Here is a 19,596-nt window from a genome sequence, read left to right as displayed (position 1 = left end):
GAGAGGCCAGGATAAGGAGGGAAGGAGGGGGGGGGGGGGGGGCCAAGGAGCAATACCAGAATTCCAGATACCAAAATAGACGCAGCAGCAGAGAGGCTGAGAAGCTCCTTTCTTGGACAAGCAAGTAAGACAGCTGCCATGGACGTTAATAACCGTGCCATCCAACCAAACTGTCTTTTAATGAGAGATTTCATGACTCGGGTATGTATGACCCTGTTCCCTACCTTTCCCCCCACACTTGCAACCTGCTCCTTGCTTGCATTATCTGAGGGAGAGAGAAAAGGGAGACTCAGACCAAGGGTACAGCAATAAAATGACTTATGGCTATTTTCAGTGGCAATTAAAACAAACATCAAAATTAAGATTCACCCTTTTAAATGTTTTACATTTTATTTCATTTCAGGAAGAGATAATCAAGTGTTTATAATGCATTTTTGACAGCTGCTTACCTGCTCCTGCTACTATGACTGCCAGTAAAGTGGGAGGTGCTTCCTTTATGATCATCATTAGATACCCATGCCAATGTCAAATCAATACAGCTAAATTATGAACTTGGAGAACTTGAAAATACAGGATTTGTTTCCATAATAAGAAGTGTTTATTTGTTATTCTATATGGGTATGAAAATATGAGAGAAAATAGAAGAACTAGGAATAAGATTAAATGATTTCAAGGAACCAGGAAACTGAAACTTAGGGGCAGATTTTAAAATCTGCGCGTGCGCGCGCGGGGGTACATTTGTGCGCGCTACCCGGTGCGCACAAATGTACACCCGATTTTATAACATGCGCGCGCTGCCCCGATGGCTTTCCCCGTTCCCTCCAAGGCAGCTCCGAAATCAGAGCGGCCTCAGAGGGAACTTTTCTTCCGCTCCCCCCCACCTTCCCCTCCCTTCCCCTATCTAACCCACCCCCCAGCCCTACCTAAATCCCTCCCCCACCTTATTTCAATTATTTATGTCTGCCTCTGGCAGGCGTATCTTGCGCGCGCCGGCTGGCTGCCAGCGCACCATCCCCTGGCACAGCCGCTGTGCCGGAGGCCTCTGTCCCGCCCCTGGACTGGCGCCACGCCTACAGCCCCGCCCCTTTTTTCAAAGCCCCGGGACATACGCGCGTCCCTGAGCTTGCTCGCACCGCCGAGCCTATGCAAAATAGGCTCGGCGCGTGCAAGAGCAGGTTTTCAGGGTTACGGGCATAAATTACGAACGTAACCCTTTGAAAATCTGCCCCTTAGTATTTTGACTCCTACACAATGTAGATGCATAATCATTTTTTGTATCTAGTCTCTGGCATTTTCAACTTTTGTGGTTTGTGTTTTGCTGTAGTCCTCTCCAACATTTTCAGTCGTGCATTCTCCATTTTTCTGAAGTTTCTTTTTCATATTTTGAGCCCCTGCAGGTCCATGTCAATGCTTACTCTCTGTAAGTTGTTTGAAATATATACAATGTGTACATGTGACTATGTACAAAGACGTTTACACAGATGGCACTTGATAAATGATTGTGATTATAAGTAATGTATCTGTATTTTCAGTACATTGGGTCTCTGAAAGCATTTGGAGAATATTGTGTGTACACTATATACAATACATGAGAGCTGGCAACTAACCACTTAGCCGATTCCCATGAAACAGGCTTCCCAATGATTTCCATGAAGTCAACACAAATATAAACTTGATCATGTATCTGAGAAATGCTGATTAAAATGCTCATCCATGGATCCGGCTCAGCTCACTGCGTTGCAGGCCATTCCAGGCCTGGCCCAGCGGATCTCCGAACAGCAGACTGCGCTGGAAGGACTGACCGCTGCATTTAATTTACTGCACACACAGATTAACTCGCCTTTCACCTCAGGTAAAGGAGCTAAACCGTCTGAGGTGATGGTCAAGACTACTGTGCCTCTTGCAGCTCCCACCCGCTTCTCGGGAGAAATCTGGAGATGCAGAGACTTCATTAACCAGTGCTGCATGCACTTTGCATTACAACCTGGCCACTTTTCCACAGCCTATGCCAAGATCACCTATATCCTGTCGTACCTAGATGGACGAGCATTGTCTTGGGCCTCTTCGCTGTAGGAGCGCGAGGATCTGATTCTTCATGACTTTGAAGGATTTCTCAAACTCTTTAAGTCAGTTTTCGATGATCCTGCCCGGTATACCATTGCAGGATCTTCTTTGGTTCACCTGAAGCTGACTTCGCTATAGAATTCAAGACACTGGCGTCTGAATTATCCTGGGACCAGAGATGCCTGAAGACCCTCTTCTTTGAGGGACTGAACTCCCGTCTGAAAGATGAGCTCGCTGCTCGTGAAATGCCTGAGTCCTTGGCTGAACTTGTGAAATTGGCAACAAAGGTCGATCGTCAACTTCGCGATAAGGTTCAAGAGACCAAGACTTCCAGGAGACCCTTTCTGGGTGAAGTTTGAGTCATCAAATTACATCCAATAATTAAAACTAATAAGGATTTAAAAATCTGCTTTCCATATCTGGGATCTGATTTTCAGTCACCCTGAGATTGTTGTGGATTGGGGGAGGTAGGGCCGCACAAATGTTATCTTCTCTCTCACAGACATGCACAATAACACATTCATTCTCTCACACACTCTCTCACTAACATACAGGCTGCCTCTCTCTCACCCTCACAGATGCATTATGTGTGTATGCGTGCCTGTGAAATCCTATATGTGACACTTAGGCTCTCACAGGCACACAAACATAAACAGATAAGCTCTCACACAGACACATTCATAGGCACACAGGTTCTCACACAGACCCACACATAGGCTCATACACAGTCACACACACACAGGTTCTCAACCCCCCCCCCCCCCCCACACACACACACTCACACACACAGGTTCTCACACAGACACACACACATGCACTCACAAACAAGCTCTCAGATACACACAGGCTCTCACTCATTCACACATACATACAATCTCACCTACATGGTCTCCTGTTATCATCGGGCCATGGTAGGATGAGCTCCACCAGGGTCCAGTGCTTGCTCGGCTTGATGAGCATGTTGCCAAAAACAGAGGGAGGAGCCTGGAATCACCACAGCCCATAAGGATGACTTTGGGGGAGATTATGTGAGCAGTAGAGAGAGAGGGGTATTCTTGGGGGGGGGGAGAGGGAGTTTGGGGCAAAAGGTTTTTTGGAGGGATTCTTGTGGGGAGGGCAGAAAGGAGAATTTTAGAAAGTGCAAGTGGCGTGAAGAGATTGGAGGAATGTGAATGAAAGAATTAGGGGTGTGAGGGGTGGCTTTAAAGGAGGCATAAGGGAAAGAGGGGATGGGGTGTGATTGGAGGGATGTGAATTTTTCTTCTCCACCTCAATCATCCCTCTTTTTCTTTCACCCTCCTCCCCAGTTCTTCATCCTGATCTTCCCTTCTTCTCTTCCAACCCATTCACAATACTCCTCCTCCTTTTTTCCTTATCCTCCCTGATTACTCTTCCTCTCCTCCCTCTGCCACTATCCCTCTCCATCCTTTATCCCTCTACTCCTCCTGCCTAACATTCCTTCTTCATTTCTGTCCCCTGAGTGTTGCGACCGTCGCTGCCTGACGTCTCCACCCTGCCCACCTTACCTCTTTTATGACTCCCTCTTTGATTGATGGAAGTTTGGCTGCTGTGCCATCATCTTGCTGTTCTCCTCCGGCGTCCCTGGACTGGCTGGACGCTGCCTTCCGCCATGTTCTTCTGAAGCCTAAGGGCGCACGCGTGGCGCGGCCCCGACTCAAGTACTAGCTGTGGCATGAACCTCAGGGGCGACCCCGGTGATGACATCATCAAGCCCGGATATTTAAGGTTTTTGTTTTTGCTAGCTATTCGAGTTAGCAATGGTTTACCTAGCTTCCTCCATCAGGTATCGCTGCGGATGGGATTTGCTCTCCACATACCTTGCTACTCTGCCTCCTCGGACTTTACCAGGGGTACCCGCTCCTCGGGGGCCTCACTCTCTCTCTTGCTTTTCAGGTCGCAGTCTGGAACTGGTACTCGCTCCTCGAGGGCCCATGTTCCTGGACCTGCTACCGAATACTACTTCTGCCAGGAAGTCACCGCTGCCTACAACACCAGTGAGTTACCATCTCTCTCTCAGAGCTTTCCCTGGAACCAGGTACTCACTCCTCGAGAATCTACTTCATTCCAGCCTCTGGGCTGCTTCAAGAGACTATTGTGTGAGTGTTACCATCAAGGTTCTGTTCCTGAACTCTGCATACTCTGCTTACTCACTATATTCAGTTTCTCTACAGCTCAGCCATCCTGGGATCACCGTTCCAGTACCTGAAGGACTACAGCCCAGCCGGGCTCTTCCAGCTCACTACTGCCACCTCTGGTGGTTCACTATACAGTTTAATAAAAGATCTAGTGTGTGCCTGTCTCCCAACTCTGAGCCTGAACGGTGGCCCCTCTCAGGATCTCCCCCGCGGGCATGGTCATCTACCACCGGCCCAAGGATCCACCCACAATTATCACAAATAATAACAGATTGCTAACTCCATGGATCCGGCTCAGCTCAATGCATTGCAGACCATTCCAGGTCTGGCTCAGAAAAGCCAAGAACAGCAAAGGTTCTTGGAGACACTATCAAATGTTGTAGACCATCTGAATACTCAACTGGATGCTCAAGCCAGAGAACTGAAGATACTCCAGTCTCTACCAGGCCTTATTTCTAAGGTACAGAGTCTCCAGAATTCCTTGGAGATAGTGCTGATGGATGTTCAGCATTTAGCTACTCGTCAAGATCTCCTGAAGCAATGCGAGGTTTCGCCATCTTTAACCAATTCCTTCAAATTTAATCAGGCTGTGATTCTCCTGTCTAAACCTCCTCGCTATTCTGGAGATCCAAAAGGTTGCCGAAGGTTCTTAAACCAATGCCATATGCATTTTACTCTTCAGCCCACTTTGTTTCCAAATGATGTAGTAAAGACTACTTTCATCCTTTCTCTTTTGGATGGAAGGGCTTTGGCATGGGCTTCTCCACTGTGGGAACATTCGGACCCTTTATTATCGAATCTAACCCTGTTCGTCGCTGCCTTTAAAGAGGTTTTTGAAGAAGCCAGCAGGATACCTATGATAGGATCCGATTTGATCCATCTTCTGCAAGGATGTCACTCCCTGGGCGAATACGCAATAGAGTTCTGCACACTGGCTACTGAACTCAATTGGCAAGGGAATTGTGTTAATGCCTTGTTTCTGGAAGGATTATCTCCTCAAATCAAAGACGAACTGGCAGCCTGGGAACTCCCCACCTCTCTTGAGGCTCTTATAAACCTTACGGGCAAGATCGATCGGAGACTCCAGGAATGAGCCCGAGAAAACCATGCTAGACGAAGGAGCCGTTCCTCCAACTTTCCTGTTCTGTTTGAAGATTCTGTTCCTTCTGGGGATGAACCTATGCAGTTAGGACGAGCCCAGGTTTTGGCAGCTGTAACTACTCCTCACCAGCCGCCAGAGGATATCAGTGACCCCGGATTCTCCGCTTTCACCCTTTTGGAGCAAAAAGGGTGTCCTGAGACTATGAAGGGTGTCAATCGTGATCCTAGAGCAGCTTCACCTTTATTCTTGTTACCTGCCTTTTTGGAGTTGTCTACGTCCAATAACCTTACACAGGCATTGGTGGATTCAGGCACTGGAGCTAATTTCATTCAACAAGATATTGTAGAATATTATCAAATTCACACTTCACCAGTGAATCCTCCAATAGTTCTCTCGTCAGTGCATGGAGACCCTCTTCTGGGAAAAGTCAGTTGCATTATGCAATTACTACCCTTGAGGATTGGAACTAATCACATTGAATACCTTTCCTTCTTCGTTCTATCCGAGCAGTGAGCCCTATAATTTTTGTGTTACCTTGGCTACAAAACATCAGCCTCAGTTTGATTGACCTTCCCCTGATCAGATCCAATGGGGTCCATCCTGTTCAACGTTTTGCTTAAAGACATTCGGACCACCCAGGGGAACGTCTGATTCTAAGAGACGATCTGTGTCATTCTTTAATCAGAAGATGTCTTCATCTTCTGAGAAATTTGTTGCACAAGACGAATTTACACACAAGGATGAACAATTATATTTCAAGGAGTTGAAGAACGAAGAATTGATGAAACCTCAGGGTCTTACCACACAAGGTCTTCTAGCTGTACTGGAATACAAGGAACGTGAGATTCAGCACCTGCATGCTCTTTTACAACACCAGATGCATCCTCCTTTACAGTCTACTGATACCCAAGTACTGGAGATGGATGAGGAGGGCTGGACTACAGAGGAGGAGGAGGAGATTGATGAACCACCTGGCATCAATACAGAAGACGACTTAGAATTCAAGGTCGAAGAAATATTGGATGTTCAAAGAAGAGATCGCCCCTTGAAGGGGGGTACTGTTGCGACCGTCGCTGCACAACGTCTCCACCCCGCCCACCTTACCTCTTTTGCGACTCCCTCTTTGGTTGATGGAAGCTTGGCTGCCGCGGCATCATCTTGCCATTCTCCTCCGGCATCCCCGGACCAGCTGGACGCTGCCTTCTGCCATGTTCTTCTGAAGCCTAAGGGCAAGCGCGCGCGCAGCACGGCCCCAACTCAAGTACTAGCTGTGGTGCGAACCTCAGGGGCGTCCCCGGTGATGACATCATCAAGCCCGGATATGTAAGGTCTTTGTTTTTGCTAGCTATTCGAGTTAGCAACGGTTTACCTAGCTTCCTCCATCAGGTATCGCTGCGGATAGGATTCGCTCTCCGCATACCTTGCTACTCGGCCTCCTCGGACTTTACCAGGGTACCCGCTCCTCGGGGGCCTCACTCTCTCTCTTGCTTTTCAGGTCGCAGTCTGGAACTGGTACTCGCTCCTCGAGGGCCCACGTTCCCGGACCTGCTACCGAATACTACTTCTGCCAGGAAGTCACTGCTGCCTACAACACCAGTGAGTTACCATCTCTCTCTCAGAGCTTTCCCTGGAACCAGGTACTTGCTCCTCGAGGGCCTACTTCATTCCAGCCTCTGGGCTGCTTCAAGAGACTATTGTGTGAGTGTTACCATCAAGGTTCTGTTCCTGAACTCTGCATACTCTGCCTACTCACTATATTCAGTTTCTCTACAGCTCAGCCATCCTGGGATCGCTGTTCCAGTGCCTGAGGGACTACAGCCCAGCCGGGCTCTTCCAGCTCACTACTGCCACCTGTGGTGGTTCTCAAGAACTGTTTAATAAAAGAACTAGTGGGGCGGATTTTCATACTCCGCGAATAGGCCTACTTTTGTTTGCGCTCCAGGCGCAAACAAAAGTACGCTGGATTTTAGTAGATACGCGCGGAGCCGCGCGTATCTGCTAAAAACCTGGATCGGCGCGCGCAAGGCTATCGATTTTGTATAGCCGGCGCGCACCAAGCCGCGCAGCCTACCCCCGTTCCCTCCGAGGCCGCTCCGAAATCGGAACGGCCTCGGAGGGAACTTCCTTTTGCCCTCCCCTCACCTTCCCCTCCCTTCCCCTACCTAACCCACCCACCCGGCCCTGTCTAAGCCCCCCCTTACCTTTGTCGGGGGATTTACGCCTCCCGGAGGGAGGCGTAAATCCCCGCGCGTCAGCGGGCCTCCTGCGCGCCGGGACGCGACCTGGGGGCGGGTCCGGAGGGCGCGGCCACGCCCCCGGGCCGCCCCGGGCCGTAGCCACGCCCCCGGGCCCGCCCCCGGAACGCTCCCGACACGCCCTGAAAACGCCACGCGGTTCGGGCCCGCCCCCGACACGCCCCCTCCGAAAACCCCGGGACTTACGCGAGTCCCGGGGCTCTGCGCGCGCTGGTAGGCCTATGTAAAATAGGCTTACCAGCGCGCAGGGCCCTGCTCGCCTAAATCCGCCCGGTTTTGGGCGGATTTAGGCGAGCACGGCTCTGAAAATCCGCCCCAGTGTATATCTGTCTCCCAACTCTGAGCCTGACCGGTGGCCCCTCTCGGGATCTTCCCCCATGGGCGGGGTCATCTGCCACCGGCCCAAGGATCCACCCACAATTATCACAAATATTAACACTGAGATCTCCTTTCCCTCGTCTGACATCTCCTCTCTCCAGTTCCCAGATCCCTTCCTTCCAGCCCTAATCACCAAGATTCCTTTCCCACCACTAAAGAACCAAATAAACTAACTGGATACAGAAATGTCACAAAATGATTTTATTTTTAAAAAAGGGAAAAAAAATTGTATTTAAATTGCACATACATGCAAAATTACGCAAGTTTGCTGCAGAATTCCCACAGAATCTTGAAAATTCTGCTGCAGGAAATCAGGGGCTCTGATTATATCATAGGTTTTTATCCCAGTCCCAGACTGCAGTAGTTTAAAGTTGAGGCCAGGTTGCTAAATAGAATTAAAAGTTTTTTTAAAGTATATAAAACATGCAAATATTCTCCTTGAGGGTTTGGGTTTTGTTTGCATGCCTGTAGCCCCATTCCAGCAAGCTCACTGCACTCCGATGGGGCATGAAAGATTTTAGTGTCTCTTCAGGGCTGGACCACTGGCTAGCTCTGTCAATGCCTCCTTTCCCCCTTCCCCCCCCCCCCCCCCCAGGTTGTTTTTTGGGATTTTCAGAGACTTTCTGGATTCTTTGGCAGGCGGGGAACAGGTCTCCCTTTCAAGGCCCCGCGTGCAAGGGATGACTTTTCTTATCCTTTTCTTGGGAGAGGAAAACTTCTCTTCACCGTGGGAGCGACTGGTGCCAACACATACCCTTGAGACTTTGATTTAATGTCCAAAATAAAAGTCTTTCTTGATGATTAATCAGATGAAAGAAGGCGCACATTAACTCAGCACCACTGCTTTACTCTTAGCTGTCAGTCCCTTTCCCTCTGTCTGTGCATGGTCTCAGTGCCAAGGCAGGGGAAAACATGGCGAAGTGCAGTTCCCCAGTGGGCAGGGGGTATCCATTAACCGGGCAGGAAACCCCCTTCCCAGAACTGGTAAAAATGCTAAATCACAGTTTCTGCACAGAGAGTCGCCAGTCCTCTTTCCCCAGGGGTGAAGGCTCCACATGGGTGTCCTCAATGATCTTAAAGGTTCTTACTCACAGTTAGTTGTTTATTATTCTTCTCTTGTGGCCAGGTTCTTGTGGCCTGGTTTTGGCCTCTGTTGGAAACAGGATGCTGGGCTTGATGGACCCTTGGTCTGACTCAGCATGGCAATTTCTTATGTTCTTATGCTCTCTTTCTTGTCAAATCCCTGTTTTGAGGGATCCACTTGGGAACAAGCAGCTCCAGATTTTCCTTCCAAGGGGCAGGAAGAGGGCCGGCAAACACCTCCTCCCAGAACCTTTAACAAAATTCCTCTTCCCCAAAACCAGATAAAGCACCAGAAAGTGCTGGCACCGGGCCCCCCCCAGTCCCCTGTCCTCACAGTCAGGCCGATACAGTAAAGCGCGGCCGCGGTTACCCTGTTTCTAACCCGCTTTGTACCCACAATTTGGCCGCGTAAGTCTAACCCGCGATTCACTATCCGTTTTACCCATCTTTACCGCTTCTTTAAATCGACGCGTATCTCTTTCCACCCGCGGCATGTATAGGATATGTAAACGATCGGATTAGCTATTCCCTCCCATACAGTAACGTGCGGCCCGATTATCGCCTTTTTAACCAACTGTTTTGCCGCGTCTTTAACCAGCTAATTTACCGCCTACCCTGACCCTGGTGTTAGAGGGATGTGACAGCAATAAGCAGGCTCCGGTCAAATAAGTGGGTGGGTTGGAGCAAGCGAGTAACATGGTGTGGCCTGGTTCTCCTACGCTCGGGCATCGGGGATTGCCAGTCCTCTCTCCCCCCCCCCCTCTCGAGGCAAGGCGCAGGGCGAAAATCGACTCGACATGTTATTAAAGGAAATAGAAATTGTAACAAAAGTGAACTTACTGCATGCTTCCAGCAGCCACAGTCCTCTCTCCCCTCCTCCCGAGGCGCCCCCCGCGGCTCCCCTGCCTCCCGGGGGCAGCCAGCAGCGAAAGCAGCTTCCAGCAGCCCCGCCGGCGAAGGTGCATGAACGCACGTCCAATTTGGGCGCTCAAGGCAGCGAAAGTGCGAGGGTGCGCCCGGCACTGCCGCACTCTAACGCGTCCTTACTGTATCGGCCTGTGAGATAGCAGAGGGGCAGGTCTTCCCTAACCCAGGACTCCTAAATGACGGCTCCCTGCGCTCTCCCTCCAAGCAGTGTCCAGGACTCTAACAAGGATTCTTACAAATTAAAGTCCCTGAAAATCTCAAAAAGCACCTCCTGGCATAGAGTCCCCTACACACCAGGGAGTGGATAAGCAGGGCAGATCCCCAACCTGTCTCCCAGACTCCAAGCAGGGTTTGCTTGAGTCCTAAGAGAAGGCCCAGATATTGAATACAGGGCACGGCTCCTAAACATCTCCGATATCTCCAAAACCAAACCACACTGCCCCCCTGAGCTCTCAGGAGAGAGTTCCTTACAGATTATCTCAAAAGGGGCCCAGCCATTCCAGCAAAGGGAGGGGCTGTGCAGAACGGTGCCGCCCTCTGCTCCCTGACCTCTACTGCCGCAGGGCTGACTGGTAACCAGCGCGGGGGCCATTACAGGGTTAGTAATCGGTGTCTATAAAGGTGTGGTAACTGGCTCGTTGCTTTGGGAGGAGCGAGGTCTAACCTCTCTGCAGATTTTTGTTGTTCAATGGGAATTTAATTATTTGTTTGATGAGGATCTTGCAGAACAGTTTTGCTAATGTTCCTTTTGGCACCTATGATCCTATAATTATTTGTGTTGGTGGTATCACCATGATTATAGTTTGGTGTAATTAACCCTTCTGATCATTTGTACACTGCTATTATTTAAGCATTTCATTTATGCAATTGTGGCTACATGCTTTTCTGAGTTTAAGTGTCTGGAGGCCCTCTTATTTTTTGTGTCTATTGGTGTTTAATATTCTTAGATTACCCTTTCAGCAGGATTCATTTCTCACTGATATGCTTTTGGTCTTGTGCGAGATCTTCAGGTTTGATCTCTTTATAGAGGTGCTGGACGTGTTCAGTCCAGATTTGGACATATTGGATGGCTAAATCTGGTTTGGTTTTGGGTTTAAATCCTTTTCACGTGTTCCAGAAGAAATTGTTTATCTATGGCTTTCTTAATCTCAGCCAGTTCCTTCTTCATGAATTCAGATCTTTTCCATTTTAGGGTTGTCTTGTAGTCATTAAGATTATGAAAATAATCTTGTGCATATCTTCTCTGAGGGGCTCTCTTACTTTTTGTCTTAAATGTTTGTATTCCGTATCAAACAATCTGATATAGGTGTGTTTTGTTTGATCTGTTTTTTAAATTCTGATTTGCCAGTTAATACTTCTTTCTATTCTATGGAGAATCTGTTTGTAATACGGATTATCAAGTCTTTTATTGCTTTGAGACATTTTTCTGGTTGGCTTAATTCATTTGTTCCCATGTGCGGTGGATGATGATTTCTTTGGGGTTGCTAGATCTAAGACTTAGCACTTCTTGGCGTGCTCTGTGTTTGAGCATTTGATTTTCAGCACCTTCTTTCCTGTGAGTAAGTGCTTCTCATCTAAGTATCTACTGTCTGAATCCATTAACTGAAACATTAGCAGGAAATAACAATCTGGATTAGCAAGAACCAGCTTCTTATAAACAAGGATAAAAATGAAAATCCTGTGGGTTAGCAACTCACTGAGACCGGATAATGCATGTGTGCCTCTGCCCCTCAACTCATCCTAGATGGTATCACATTACATCTACTGTCCGAGCCTAGGAGTCATTCCTGATTCTGCACCAGCAATGCAAAGCCAAATAGCAACAGTGACCAAGAAAGCATTCTAGCAACTCCCAAGGGTGAAACTACACCCCTATGTACAACCAGCAGACCTCAAAGCATTCGTATAAGCAGAGGTAATTGCACACCTAAACTTCAACCCCATCTACACGAGACCACCTACAAAGAACAAGCTGTAGATAATACAAAATGCGCCCCCTTCCCCGGCACTATCACAGGAAGCAGAAAATGGGAATATTCCTCCTCCATTTCAATCTCCTTACACTGGCTGCCCATATTACTATGCATCAAATTCAAAGTTATAGCCTTGTGGGGGCACTGAAAAACATTGGCTCCCACATACCTAACTGAAAAGAATATTTAAAATAATTTCACATTCAAATTTGCTGCTCCACCCTTTAAAATAAACAGAACCAGAAGCAGCACCAGACATAAATAACATGCTTTTCTCTACCGATCTGGCGTCGGAAATCAGTGACTACATGGATTTCCAATGCCAGCTAAAACCATGGCTATGTACCGAGAAGGCTGACATCCTGTTGAGTAATATATCATTCTCGTCTCCCCATCAACACATAGAAAACCACAGTACATTGCATTCAATGCTTTAAATCTGACCTGACCAGCCATTATGCTCGCTGGATATAAACAATGACTAAATTAACTGCCTGTAACATAATGCTTCTAATTCTGACTTCATACTTTGTATGTCGGTAATTACTGAATTAATTGAATTAGTTGTTCTTTGTAAATCGTGTCACCTATTGTATCAATATATTATAATGAATGCAACCTGCCTGTAATATAATGTATTCTTGTGCTTCTAACCTATAATATAATACTCTAATTCGACTAACCATCCATTATATAATCTGCCTTGAAGTGGCTGACCAGCCACCAAGGCAGAATAAAAATACTAAATTAAATGTCACCTTCTTGCTTCTGTCTACTGCTATTTGTAGATAACTGCTCTCTGGCAGGATCTATTTGCTGAATTTCTGGTAAGCTTTGCTCTGGAGTTATCTGCCCGTTGGCAGGGTTTGCTAAGAGGCCAATGTAATAAGTCATGCGTTAAGACTGTGTGCTGAAATTCAGTACCCAGATTTTTAACATGCAAGCTAAAAAAAAAGTTAACTCTCAATCTAGTAAGCGAATGGTATGCTAATACATTGGGAGTTAAAAATGTGTGCAAACAGAATAATGTGCACACAAACAGGAGTTAAAAAGTGCGCTTAGCACAAACTGAGTACACATTTTAACTTGGTGGGTGTCTCTTGTACATGATTACACGATTTATGCACGCAGAAAATAATGTTGAGTGAATAAGTCATTCATGTACACAAAAAAAAAAAGCATCAAAAGCAGAATGGAGGAGTAGCCTAGTAGTTAAAGCAGTAGGCTACAAACTAAGGACACCAGGGTTCAAATCCCACCATCATTCCTTGTAAAATTGGATAAGTCACTTCATTCTCTATTGCCTTAGAGACAGACTGATGCAGGTAGCTCATGTTAAAATATTGTGCACATGATTTCAGCACACAGTTTTAACGCTCAGCGCGCGCTGCCACTCAGGCGATGAAGGAAGATTTGTATTTATGGTCATCCTTCCTCAACAAATTCAACAGAATATCCATTTGGCAAGACCCTCCTATATCAAACCAAGACCTCTGTATATATTCAGACGCATCTGGTGGATGGGATTTTGGGGTATACTGGCAGGGCTCCTGGGCTTCTGAGCAATGGCCTCAGGAGTGGGTTCAGAATGGTTTAACATGTAACATCACTTTCCTTGAGTTGTTTCCCATTTTGGTGGCACTAGTCATATGGTGTCACAAACTCCAAAATAAATGCATTATTTTTTGGTGCGATAACATGTTGGTTGTGCAAGTTATCAATAAACAATCAGTCAAATGTCCAAGAGTAGCTGAGTCACTGCGAGAGGTGATACTGACCAGTTTACCTTTAAACATGACCATAAAAGCACATCATGTCATGGGTGTCCATAATACTGTTGCTGATGCATTATCCGGAGCTAAATGGGATTTGTTTCACAAACAGGTTCCCAAAGCCGACAAGGAAGGCACAGCAGTACCCAAGAAATTGTGGAACATTGGGACATCGCCACGAGAGACCTCCTGAAGAGATCGGTCACCCCTCCACATGGAGAGCGTGCAGCAGAGCTTACGAAACCGTATCAGACTTCCTTAAAGAGAGAGGTTGGAATGCAGGACCAGTTCAACAAGATCTATTGGTCAAATTTATTGTGAGCTCAAAGGAGAGCGGTATATCAAGGGGCGTGGTAATAAGTCAGTTAGCGGGCTTTCCCTTTTTCTCAAAGGCAAGAGGTTGGGGCGACCCATCAAAGTCTTTCCTAGTTAGGAAAATTATGGCGGGATGGGCCAAAAAATCTGGACCTGTCATTGATTTACGTAAGCCTATCAGTCATGAGTTGCTGTTGCTGTTGTGGTCGGCATTACCATCGGTATGTGTGTCACCGTTTGAAGTTAAATTATTTAGAACCGCATTTTCACTAGCTTTTTTTGGAGCACTGCGAATCAGCGAGATGGTGGCCGCATCTGAAAGGAAAGTGGGTCTCGGAGGTATTTTATTGCATAACATCACATTATCGGATCATGTGGTACAGATAATACAGAAGTCAAAAACAGACTAAGCTGCTAGAGGAGCCAAATTGTATTTAAGGACCATCGAGAACATCACCATTTGCCCCGTAAAAAAACTTAGGACATACCTAGCAGCTCGCCCAGCAAGCAGCACACAATTGCTTATACACAACGATCATACCTCACTTACAAGATACCAGTTCTCTACAGTTCTCAGATTTACACTCCAACAAATAGGGCATAACCCTAAGGAATTCGGGACCCACTCCTTCAGGATAGGCACGGCTACCAGCACCGCGCAAGCTGAGCTAAACATTTCCATAATACAAAAAATTGGGAGATGGACGTCTGACGCTGTCTACACGTATATCAGGCCTAGTGTACTGTGACCTCATATCTTTATTTGCGAATTCCCTTTCTTTTACAGAGACACCACAACGGCAAAGGTCTGTCTGGGTTATCGGACACTCCTTTGTTCACTGGGCAGCCAAGAGGGCACAGTTTCGCTCTTATGGGACTCACTTGGGTCTAGCACCAAGAAACGTGAGAATAATCTGGATGGGTCATAGAGGAATGACCTGGGATAAACTGCTACAGAGATTACAACATAGTAAAGAAACGTTGGCTGAACCAGATGCCATGGTCATTCACCTCTGTGGCAACGACCTGGGAACTATATCATGCAAGACATTAATTAAACGTATTAAAGAAGATTGTAGCAAATTAGTTGCCATGTTTCCTAATACCTGCATGATTTGGTCTGAGATTATACTGCAACTGAAATGGCGTGATAGCAGGTTATGGACAAGAGGGCGAAAAAAGGTTAACCGACAGGTTGGTCATTGGGCTATAAGGCTTGGAGGACTGCACATACGCCACGAATGGGCAGAAGACATATGTGAAGGTTTATACTGGTCAGATAAGATACACCTGTCAGATATCGGCAGTGATCTGTTCAATAATTCCATCCAGGAAGCTATCAAACTATTCTTAGTTTGAGAAGGCTGCAGCTTGGGGGGGGGGGGGGGGGCATGAAGCAAGTAACCACTAACTCATGCTTGTGGCGGGTGCACGGGGCTTGACCGAATTTAGTAGGCTGGAGGGGAGGTCCCCTTGCTAGGAGGAGCACGGCGGGGGGCCGGTGGAAGGGGCCACCTTGCTTGGAGACACGGCAGGTGGCACCCTGGATTGCTGGTTTGCAACTGACTTGATATGATGGGAGACTCGTGCATCTCAAGGTTATTAACTATATAATAAAGCTGCGGCCTTTATTACCACACAAGAAGCGTTTATCTCGTATTGTTCTATATTGTATCTGATTACTGATTGTGATAGCAAACGGAGCACTGCCTCGAGCATTGGCAGTTGTGACGTTAACAGCACGAGCCATGACTTTTTCTTTACAGTTTGGAGTATTGATGCGCAGACATTAAGGAAAAAATACAGGATTGCTTCTATGGCCAAGTCCATAAGCAAAGCACGTCAATCAGCTCTGATTGATACATGGGGGTAACCTGCACAGTGTGGCAGATACTACCATGGGAAGTTTGCTGGACAGACTGGATGGACCATCGGTCCTTTTCTGTGTTTCTATGTTTCTGTGTTTCTATGTTTCTAGTAGGGATGTGAATCGTTTTTTGACGATTTAAAATATCGTCCGATATATTTTAAATCGTCAAAAATCGTTAGAGGCGATATTTAATAGGAATTCCCCCGATTTATCTTCAAAAATCGTAAATCGGGGGAAGGGGGAGGGGAAGGGGGAGGGCAGGAAAACCGGCACACTAAAACATCCCTAAAACCCACCCCGACCCTTTAAAATAAATCCCCCACCCTCCCGAACCCCCCCAAAATGCCTTAAATTACCTGGGGTCCAGAGGGGGGGTCCCGGTGTGATCTTTTACTCTTGGGCCTCCGGTGCGTTGTAGAAATGGCGCCGGAGGCCCGGGCGCCGGAGGCCCGACGTCAGGAGTGTAGGAGATCGCTCCCGGACTCCCGCTGGACCCCCAGGGACTTTTGGCCAGCTTGGGGGGGCCTCCTGACCCCCACAAGACTTGCCAAAAGTCCAGCGGGGGTCCGGGAACGACCTCCTGCACTCGAATTGTTTTGCCGTACGGCCGGCGCCATTTTGCCGTACGGCAATATGGCCGGCGCCATTTTGCAAAATATGGCGCCAGCCATATTGCCGTACGGCAACACGATTCGAGTGCAGGAGGTTGTTCCCGGACCCCCGCTGGACTTTTGGCAAGTCTTGTGGGGGTCAGGAGGCCCCCCCAAGCTGGCCAAAAGTCCCTGGGGGTCCAGCGGGGGTCCGGGAGCGATCTCCTACGCTCCTGACGTCGGGGGACAAAAAACAAAATGGCGCCGGCGCTACCTTTGCCCTGTCATATGACAGGGCAAAGGTAGCGCCGGTGCCATTTCTACAATGCACCGGAGGCCCGAGAGTAAAAGATCACACCAGGACCCCTCCTCTGGACCCCAGGTAATTTAAGGCATTTTGGGGGGGTTCGGGAGGGTGGGGGATTTATTTTAAAGGGTCGGGGTGGGTTTTAGGGATGTTTTAGTGTGCCGGTTTTCCCGCCCTCCCCCGATTTACGATTTACACGATATTTAAAAAAACAAAACCGCGACGATCCGATTCCCTCCCCCCCCAGCCGAAATCGATCGTTAAGACGATCGATCACACCTCTAGTTTCTAGCAGCGCGTTTCTCCTTTTGGCTGTCTCCTCTTCTTTGTGTCGTGCAGGCAGGAGAAAATCTGGACACATGGTTTCTGACGACATGGACTCTGACCTCCTCGATAGCTCATGCCTCAATTGGTTAAGCTACAAGGTGCCACCAGGCTTTTCTAATTTTTCTTCCTCTTTGTGTCGTGTAGGCAGTAGGAAATCCTGACACATGGCTGTGAGAGGTATCAGGAAATCACCGAGGGGCATCAGCAGCATGGGGGGGGGGGGGGGGGGGAGAACCAGAAATCATGTTTTGTATGCATAAAGGTCTTTTGTGTACACACAAAAAAAAATGATTTCTGCTTGCTTTTGCACATTAATTAAATGTAGACGGAAGAGCAGAGCCCAGAGAAGGAAGTCTGTATCTCCTAACACCAGCGCTGGAAACTTTACTCCGCTGCTGATCAGAAGTAAAGTTTCCAGGGCTATGAAAACAAAAGTTAAGCCAGCGCACTTCGGTGCACTGGAGGGGAACAGATAATGCCACTGTTAGCATAGGATTTGCAGGAGAAGGCACTAACTTGTGCGCACATCATTATGCACACATTTTTTTTGCACACAAAACCCCTTGCTGCATTGGGAATTAAGTTTGCGCACAAAAAATGTGCACGCAGCTGCTGGTAAAATGATGCTTTCTGCCGAGTGCACCTTATTACATCGGCCCTCAAATTACAAGAAGGCGCTGATGCATGCCTCGAAACTGGATTTCCTGATCCCTGGCAGGGCCTGGATATCCTTCCGCAAGGTTTATTTGTTGTCTCTTGGGTGAGCTCTTTTCTGTATCGTGAGACTGGATTTCCTGATCCCTGGCAGGGCCTGGATATCCTTCCGCAAGGTTTATTTGTTGTCTCTTGGGTGAGCTCTTTTCTGTATCGTGAGACTGGATTACCTGCTCCTTGGCAGGGCCTGGATATCCTTCCGCAAGGTTTATTTTTTGTCTCTTGGGTGAGCTCTTTTCTGTATCGTGAGACTGGATTACCTGCTCCTTGGCAGGGACTGGATATCCTTCCGCAAGGTTTATTTGTTGTCTCTTGGGTGAGCTCTTTTCTGTATCGTGAGACTGGATTACCTGCTCCTTGGCAGGGCTTGCTGATTGAGTGACGTGTTACGAGCGCGCGCGGGCGCGGTCGCCGTAAGCGGGTGGTGGTGAGCCCTTGGGCCACGGCAGGACTCAAGGAGGAGCCCCAAGCCCCACCGTGGGAGGTGAGCTGAGCAGGCATGGTGAGCCAGGCAGGCAGGAACAGAAGCAAGGAGTCCGACCCTCAGCCGGACCTGCATGCCCATGGTAGCCAACACGGGGAAGTTGACTAATGAACGGTCCTACGACTGTTCCCGGCCCTTTCGGACCTGCCGCAGGGAACGGCAATGGGCAGCAGGCCGGACAGAGGCGAGGGCAGACAGAGTCCTTAAACGGAAGACATCAGACGGGGCAGAAGCAGGCTGAAGCAAGACGGAGACATCAGGACAAGGGCTGAAGCGAGACACAGGAAAGGTCCAGGCGAGCAGGAACTCCGATGCTGGGATACTCACATCCGAAGCCCCCTCGGCTGGCAGAAGCTCAAGAGCCCGTGGGACGAATCCCTCCTGTTGGCCACTCCAGGGCCCAACAGGACAGAAGGCTCAGGAACCAGGTCAAGGCAGAGACAGGAAGACATCCGGGCAAGGGCTGAAGCAGACACTGTAGACAAGGCTGGACGGAAACATTGCACTGTCCATCAGGGGGCCCTACTCAGCCCACCCGTGGGACTGAGTCACGGACCACCCTGTCCCAGACGCGCCCTACACAGCCCAGGAAGGCTGGTCGCGGACCACGCTGAGAAGGAGGGTGCGGGGAAGACCCAGGCGAACAGGAACTCCGATGCTGGGATACTCACATCCGAAGCCCCCTCGGCTGGCAGAAACAGGAGCAGACATCAGGCAAAGACACTGGACTAGGAACCATGGAAGACCTGGATCAGCACGGTTACAGCCAACTGTAAGGCCTGATCAAAAGCCTTTTGCAAGTGAACAGACAGTCCTTAAATACTGGAGGTAGAAGGCAACTCCCTGGGAGGAGCTTGCCAGGACCGCCCACCGCTGGTCCTATAACTAGGGTAGAGAGCTGCGGGCCAGCCCCTAGGGAAGGGCGTGGCCCAACAGGAAGTCCAAACGCTGAGGCATGCAAGCCACAGGCACAGCTAGGCCTCTCAGGCCCTGGAGCAAGTCCCGGATGGAACACAGGCGAGGCCCTGGCTTCAAGGCGGCCTCTGGAGGAAGGTAAGAGACCTCCTGCAGCGCAGCAGCAGGGGGGATCGCAACATGACGTGTGGGTTCTGCTGGGTGTCCTGGGACTGAGTTAATTGCTTCAGTTTTGGCGGTACCACATCTTCTTCCACTCTTGTCTCTGTCTGGGTTTCACTTTTTTTTTTTTTTTCTTTCCGGTTTCTTGCCTCATCATTTTTAGTTTTTGCAGATTTTCTTGGGTGGAGTTCAGATCTTTGCA

The 19,596-nt window shown here is 48.5% G+C and overlaps 1 long non-coding RNA gene across 2 annotated transcripts; it reads left to right on the top strand.

Moving 5' to 3' along the window:
- Positions 1-23: 23 nt before the first annotated feature.
- On the top strand, positions 24-15,638 carry LOC115094097. 2 transcript variants are annotated; one of them, XR_003857496.1, is made up of 3 exons: positions 24-201; positions 13,823-14,027; positions 14,813-15,638. It is a non-coding gene; the product is annotated as an uncharacterized LOC115094097 (long non-coding RNA). The 2 variants fall into 2 exon arrangements; XR_003857495.1 differs by having other exon boundaries at positions 28-201; positions 13,823-13,980.
- The last annotated feature ends 3,958 nt before the right edge of the window (positions 15,639-19,596 follow it).

The sequence above is a fragment of the Rhinatrema bivittatum genome, chromosome 6, assembly GCF_901001135.1.
Source record: "Rhinatrema bivittatum chromosome 6, aRhiBiv1.1, whole genome shotgun sequence".
Lineage (NCBI taxonomy): Eukaryota > Metazoa > Chordata > Amphibia > Gymnophiona > Rhinatrematidae > Rhinatrema > Rhinatrema bivittatum.
The sequence above is the reverse complement of the archived record's forward strand: the minus strand, read 5'-3'. Positions and strand labels throughout refer to the sequence as shown.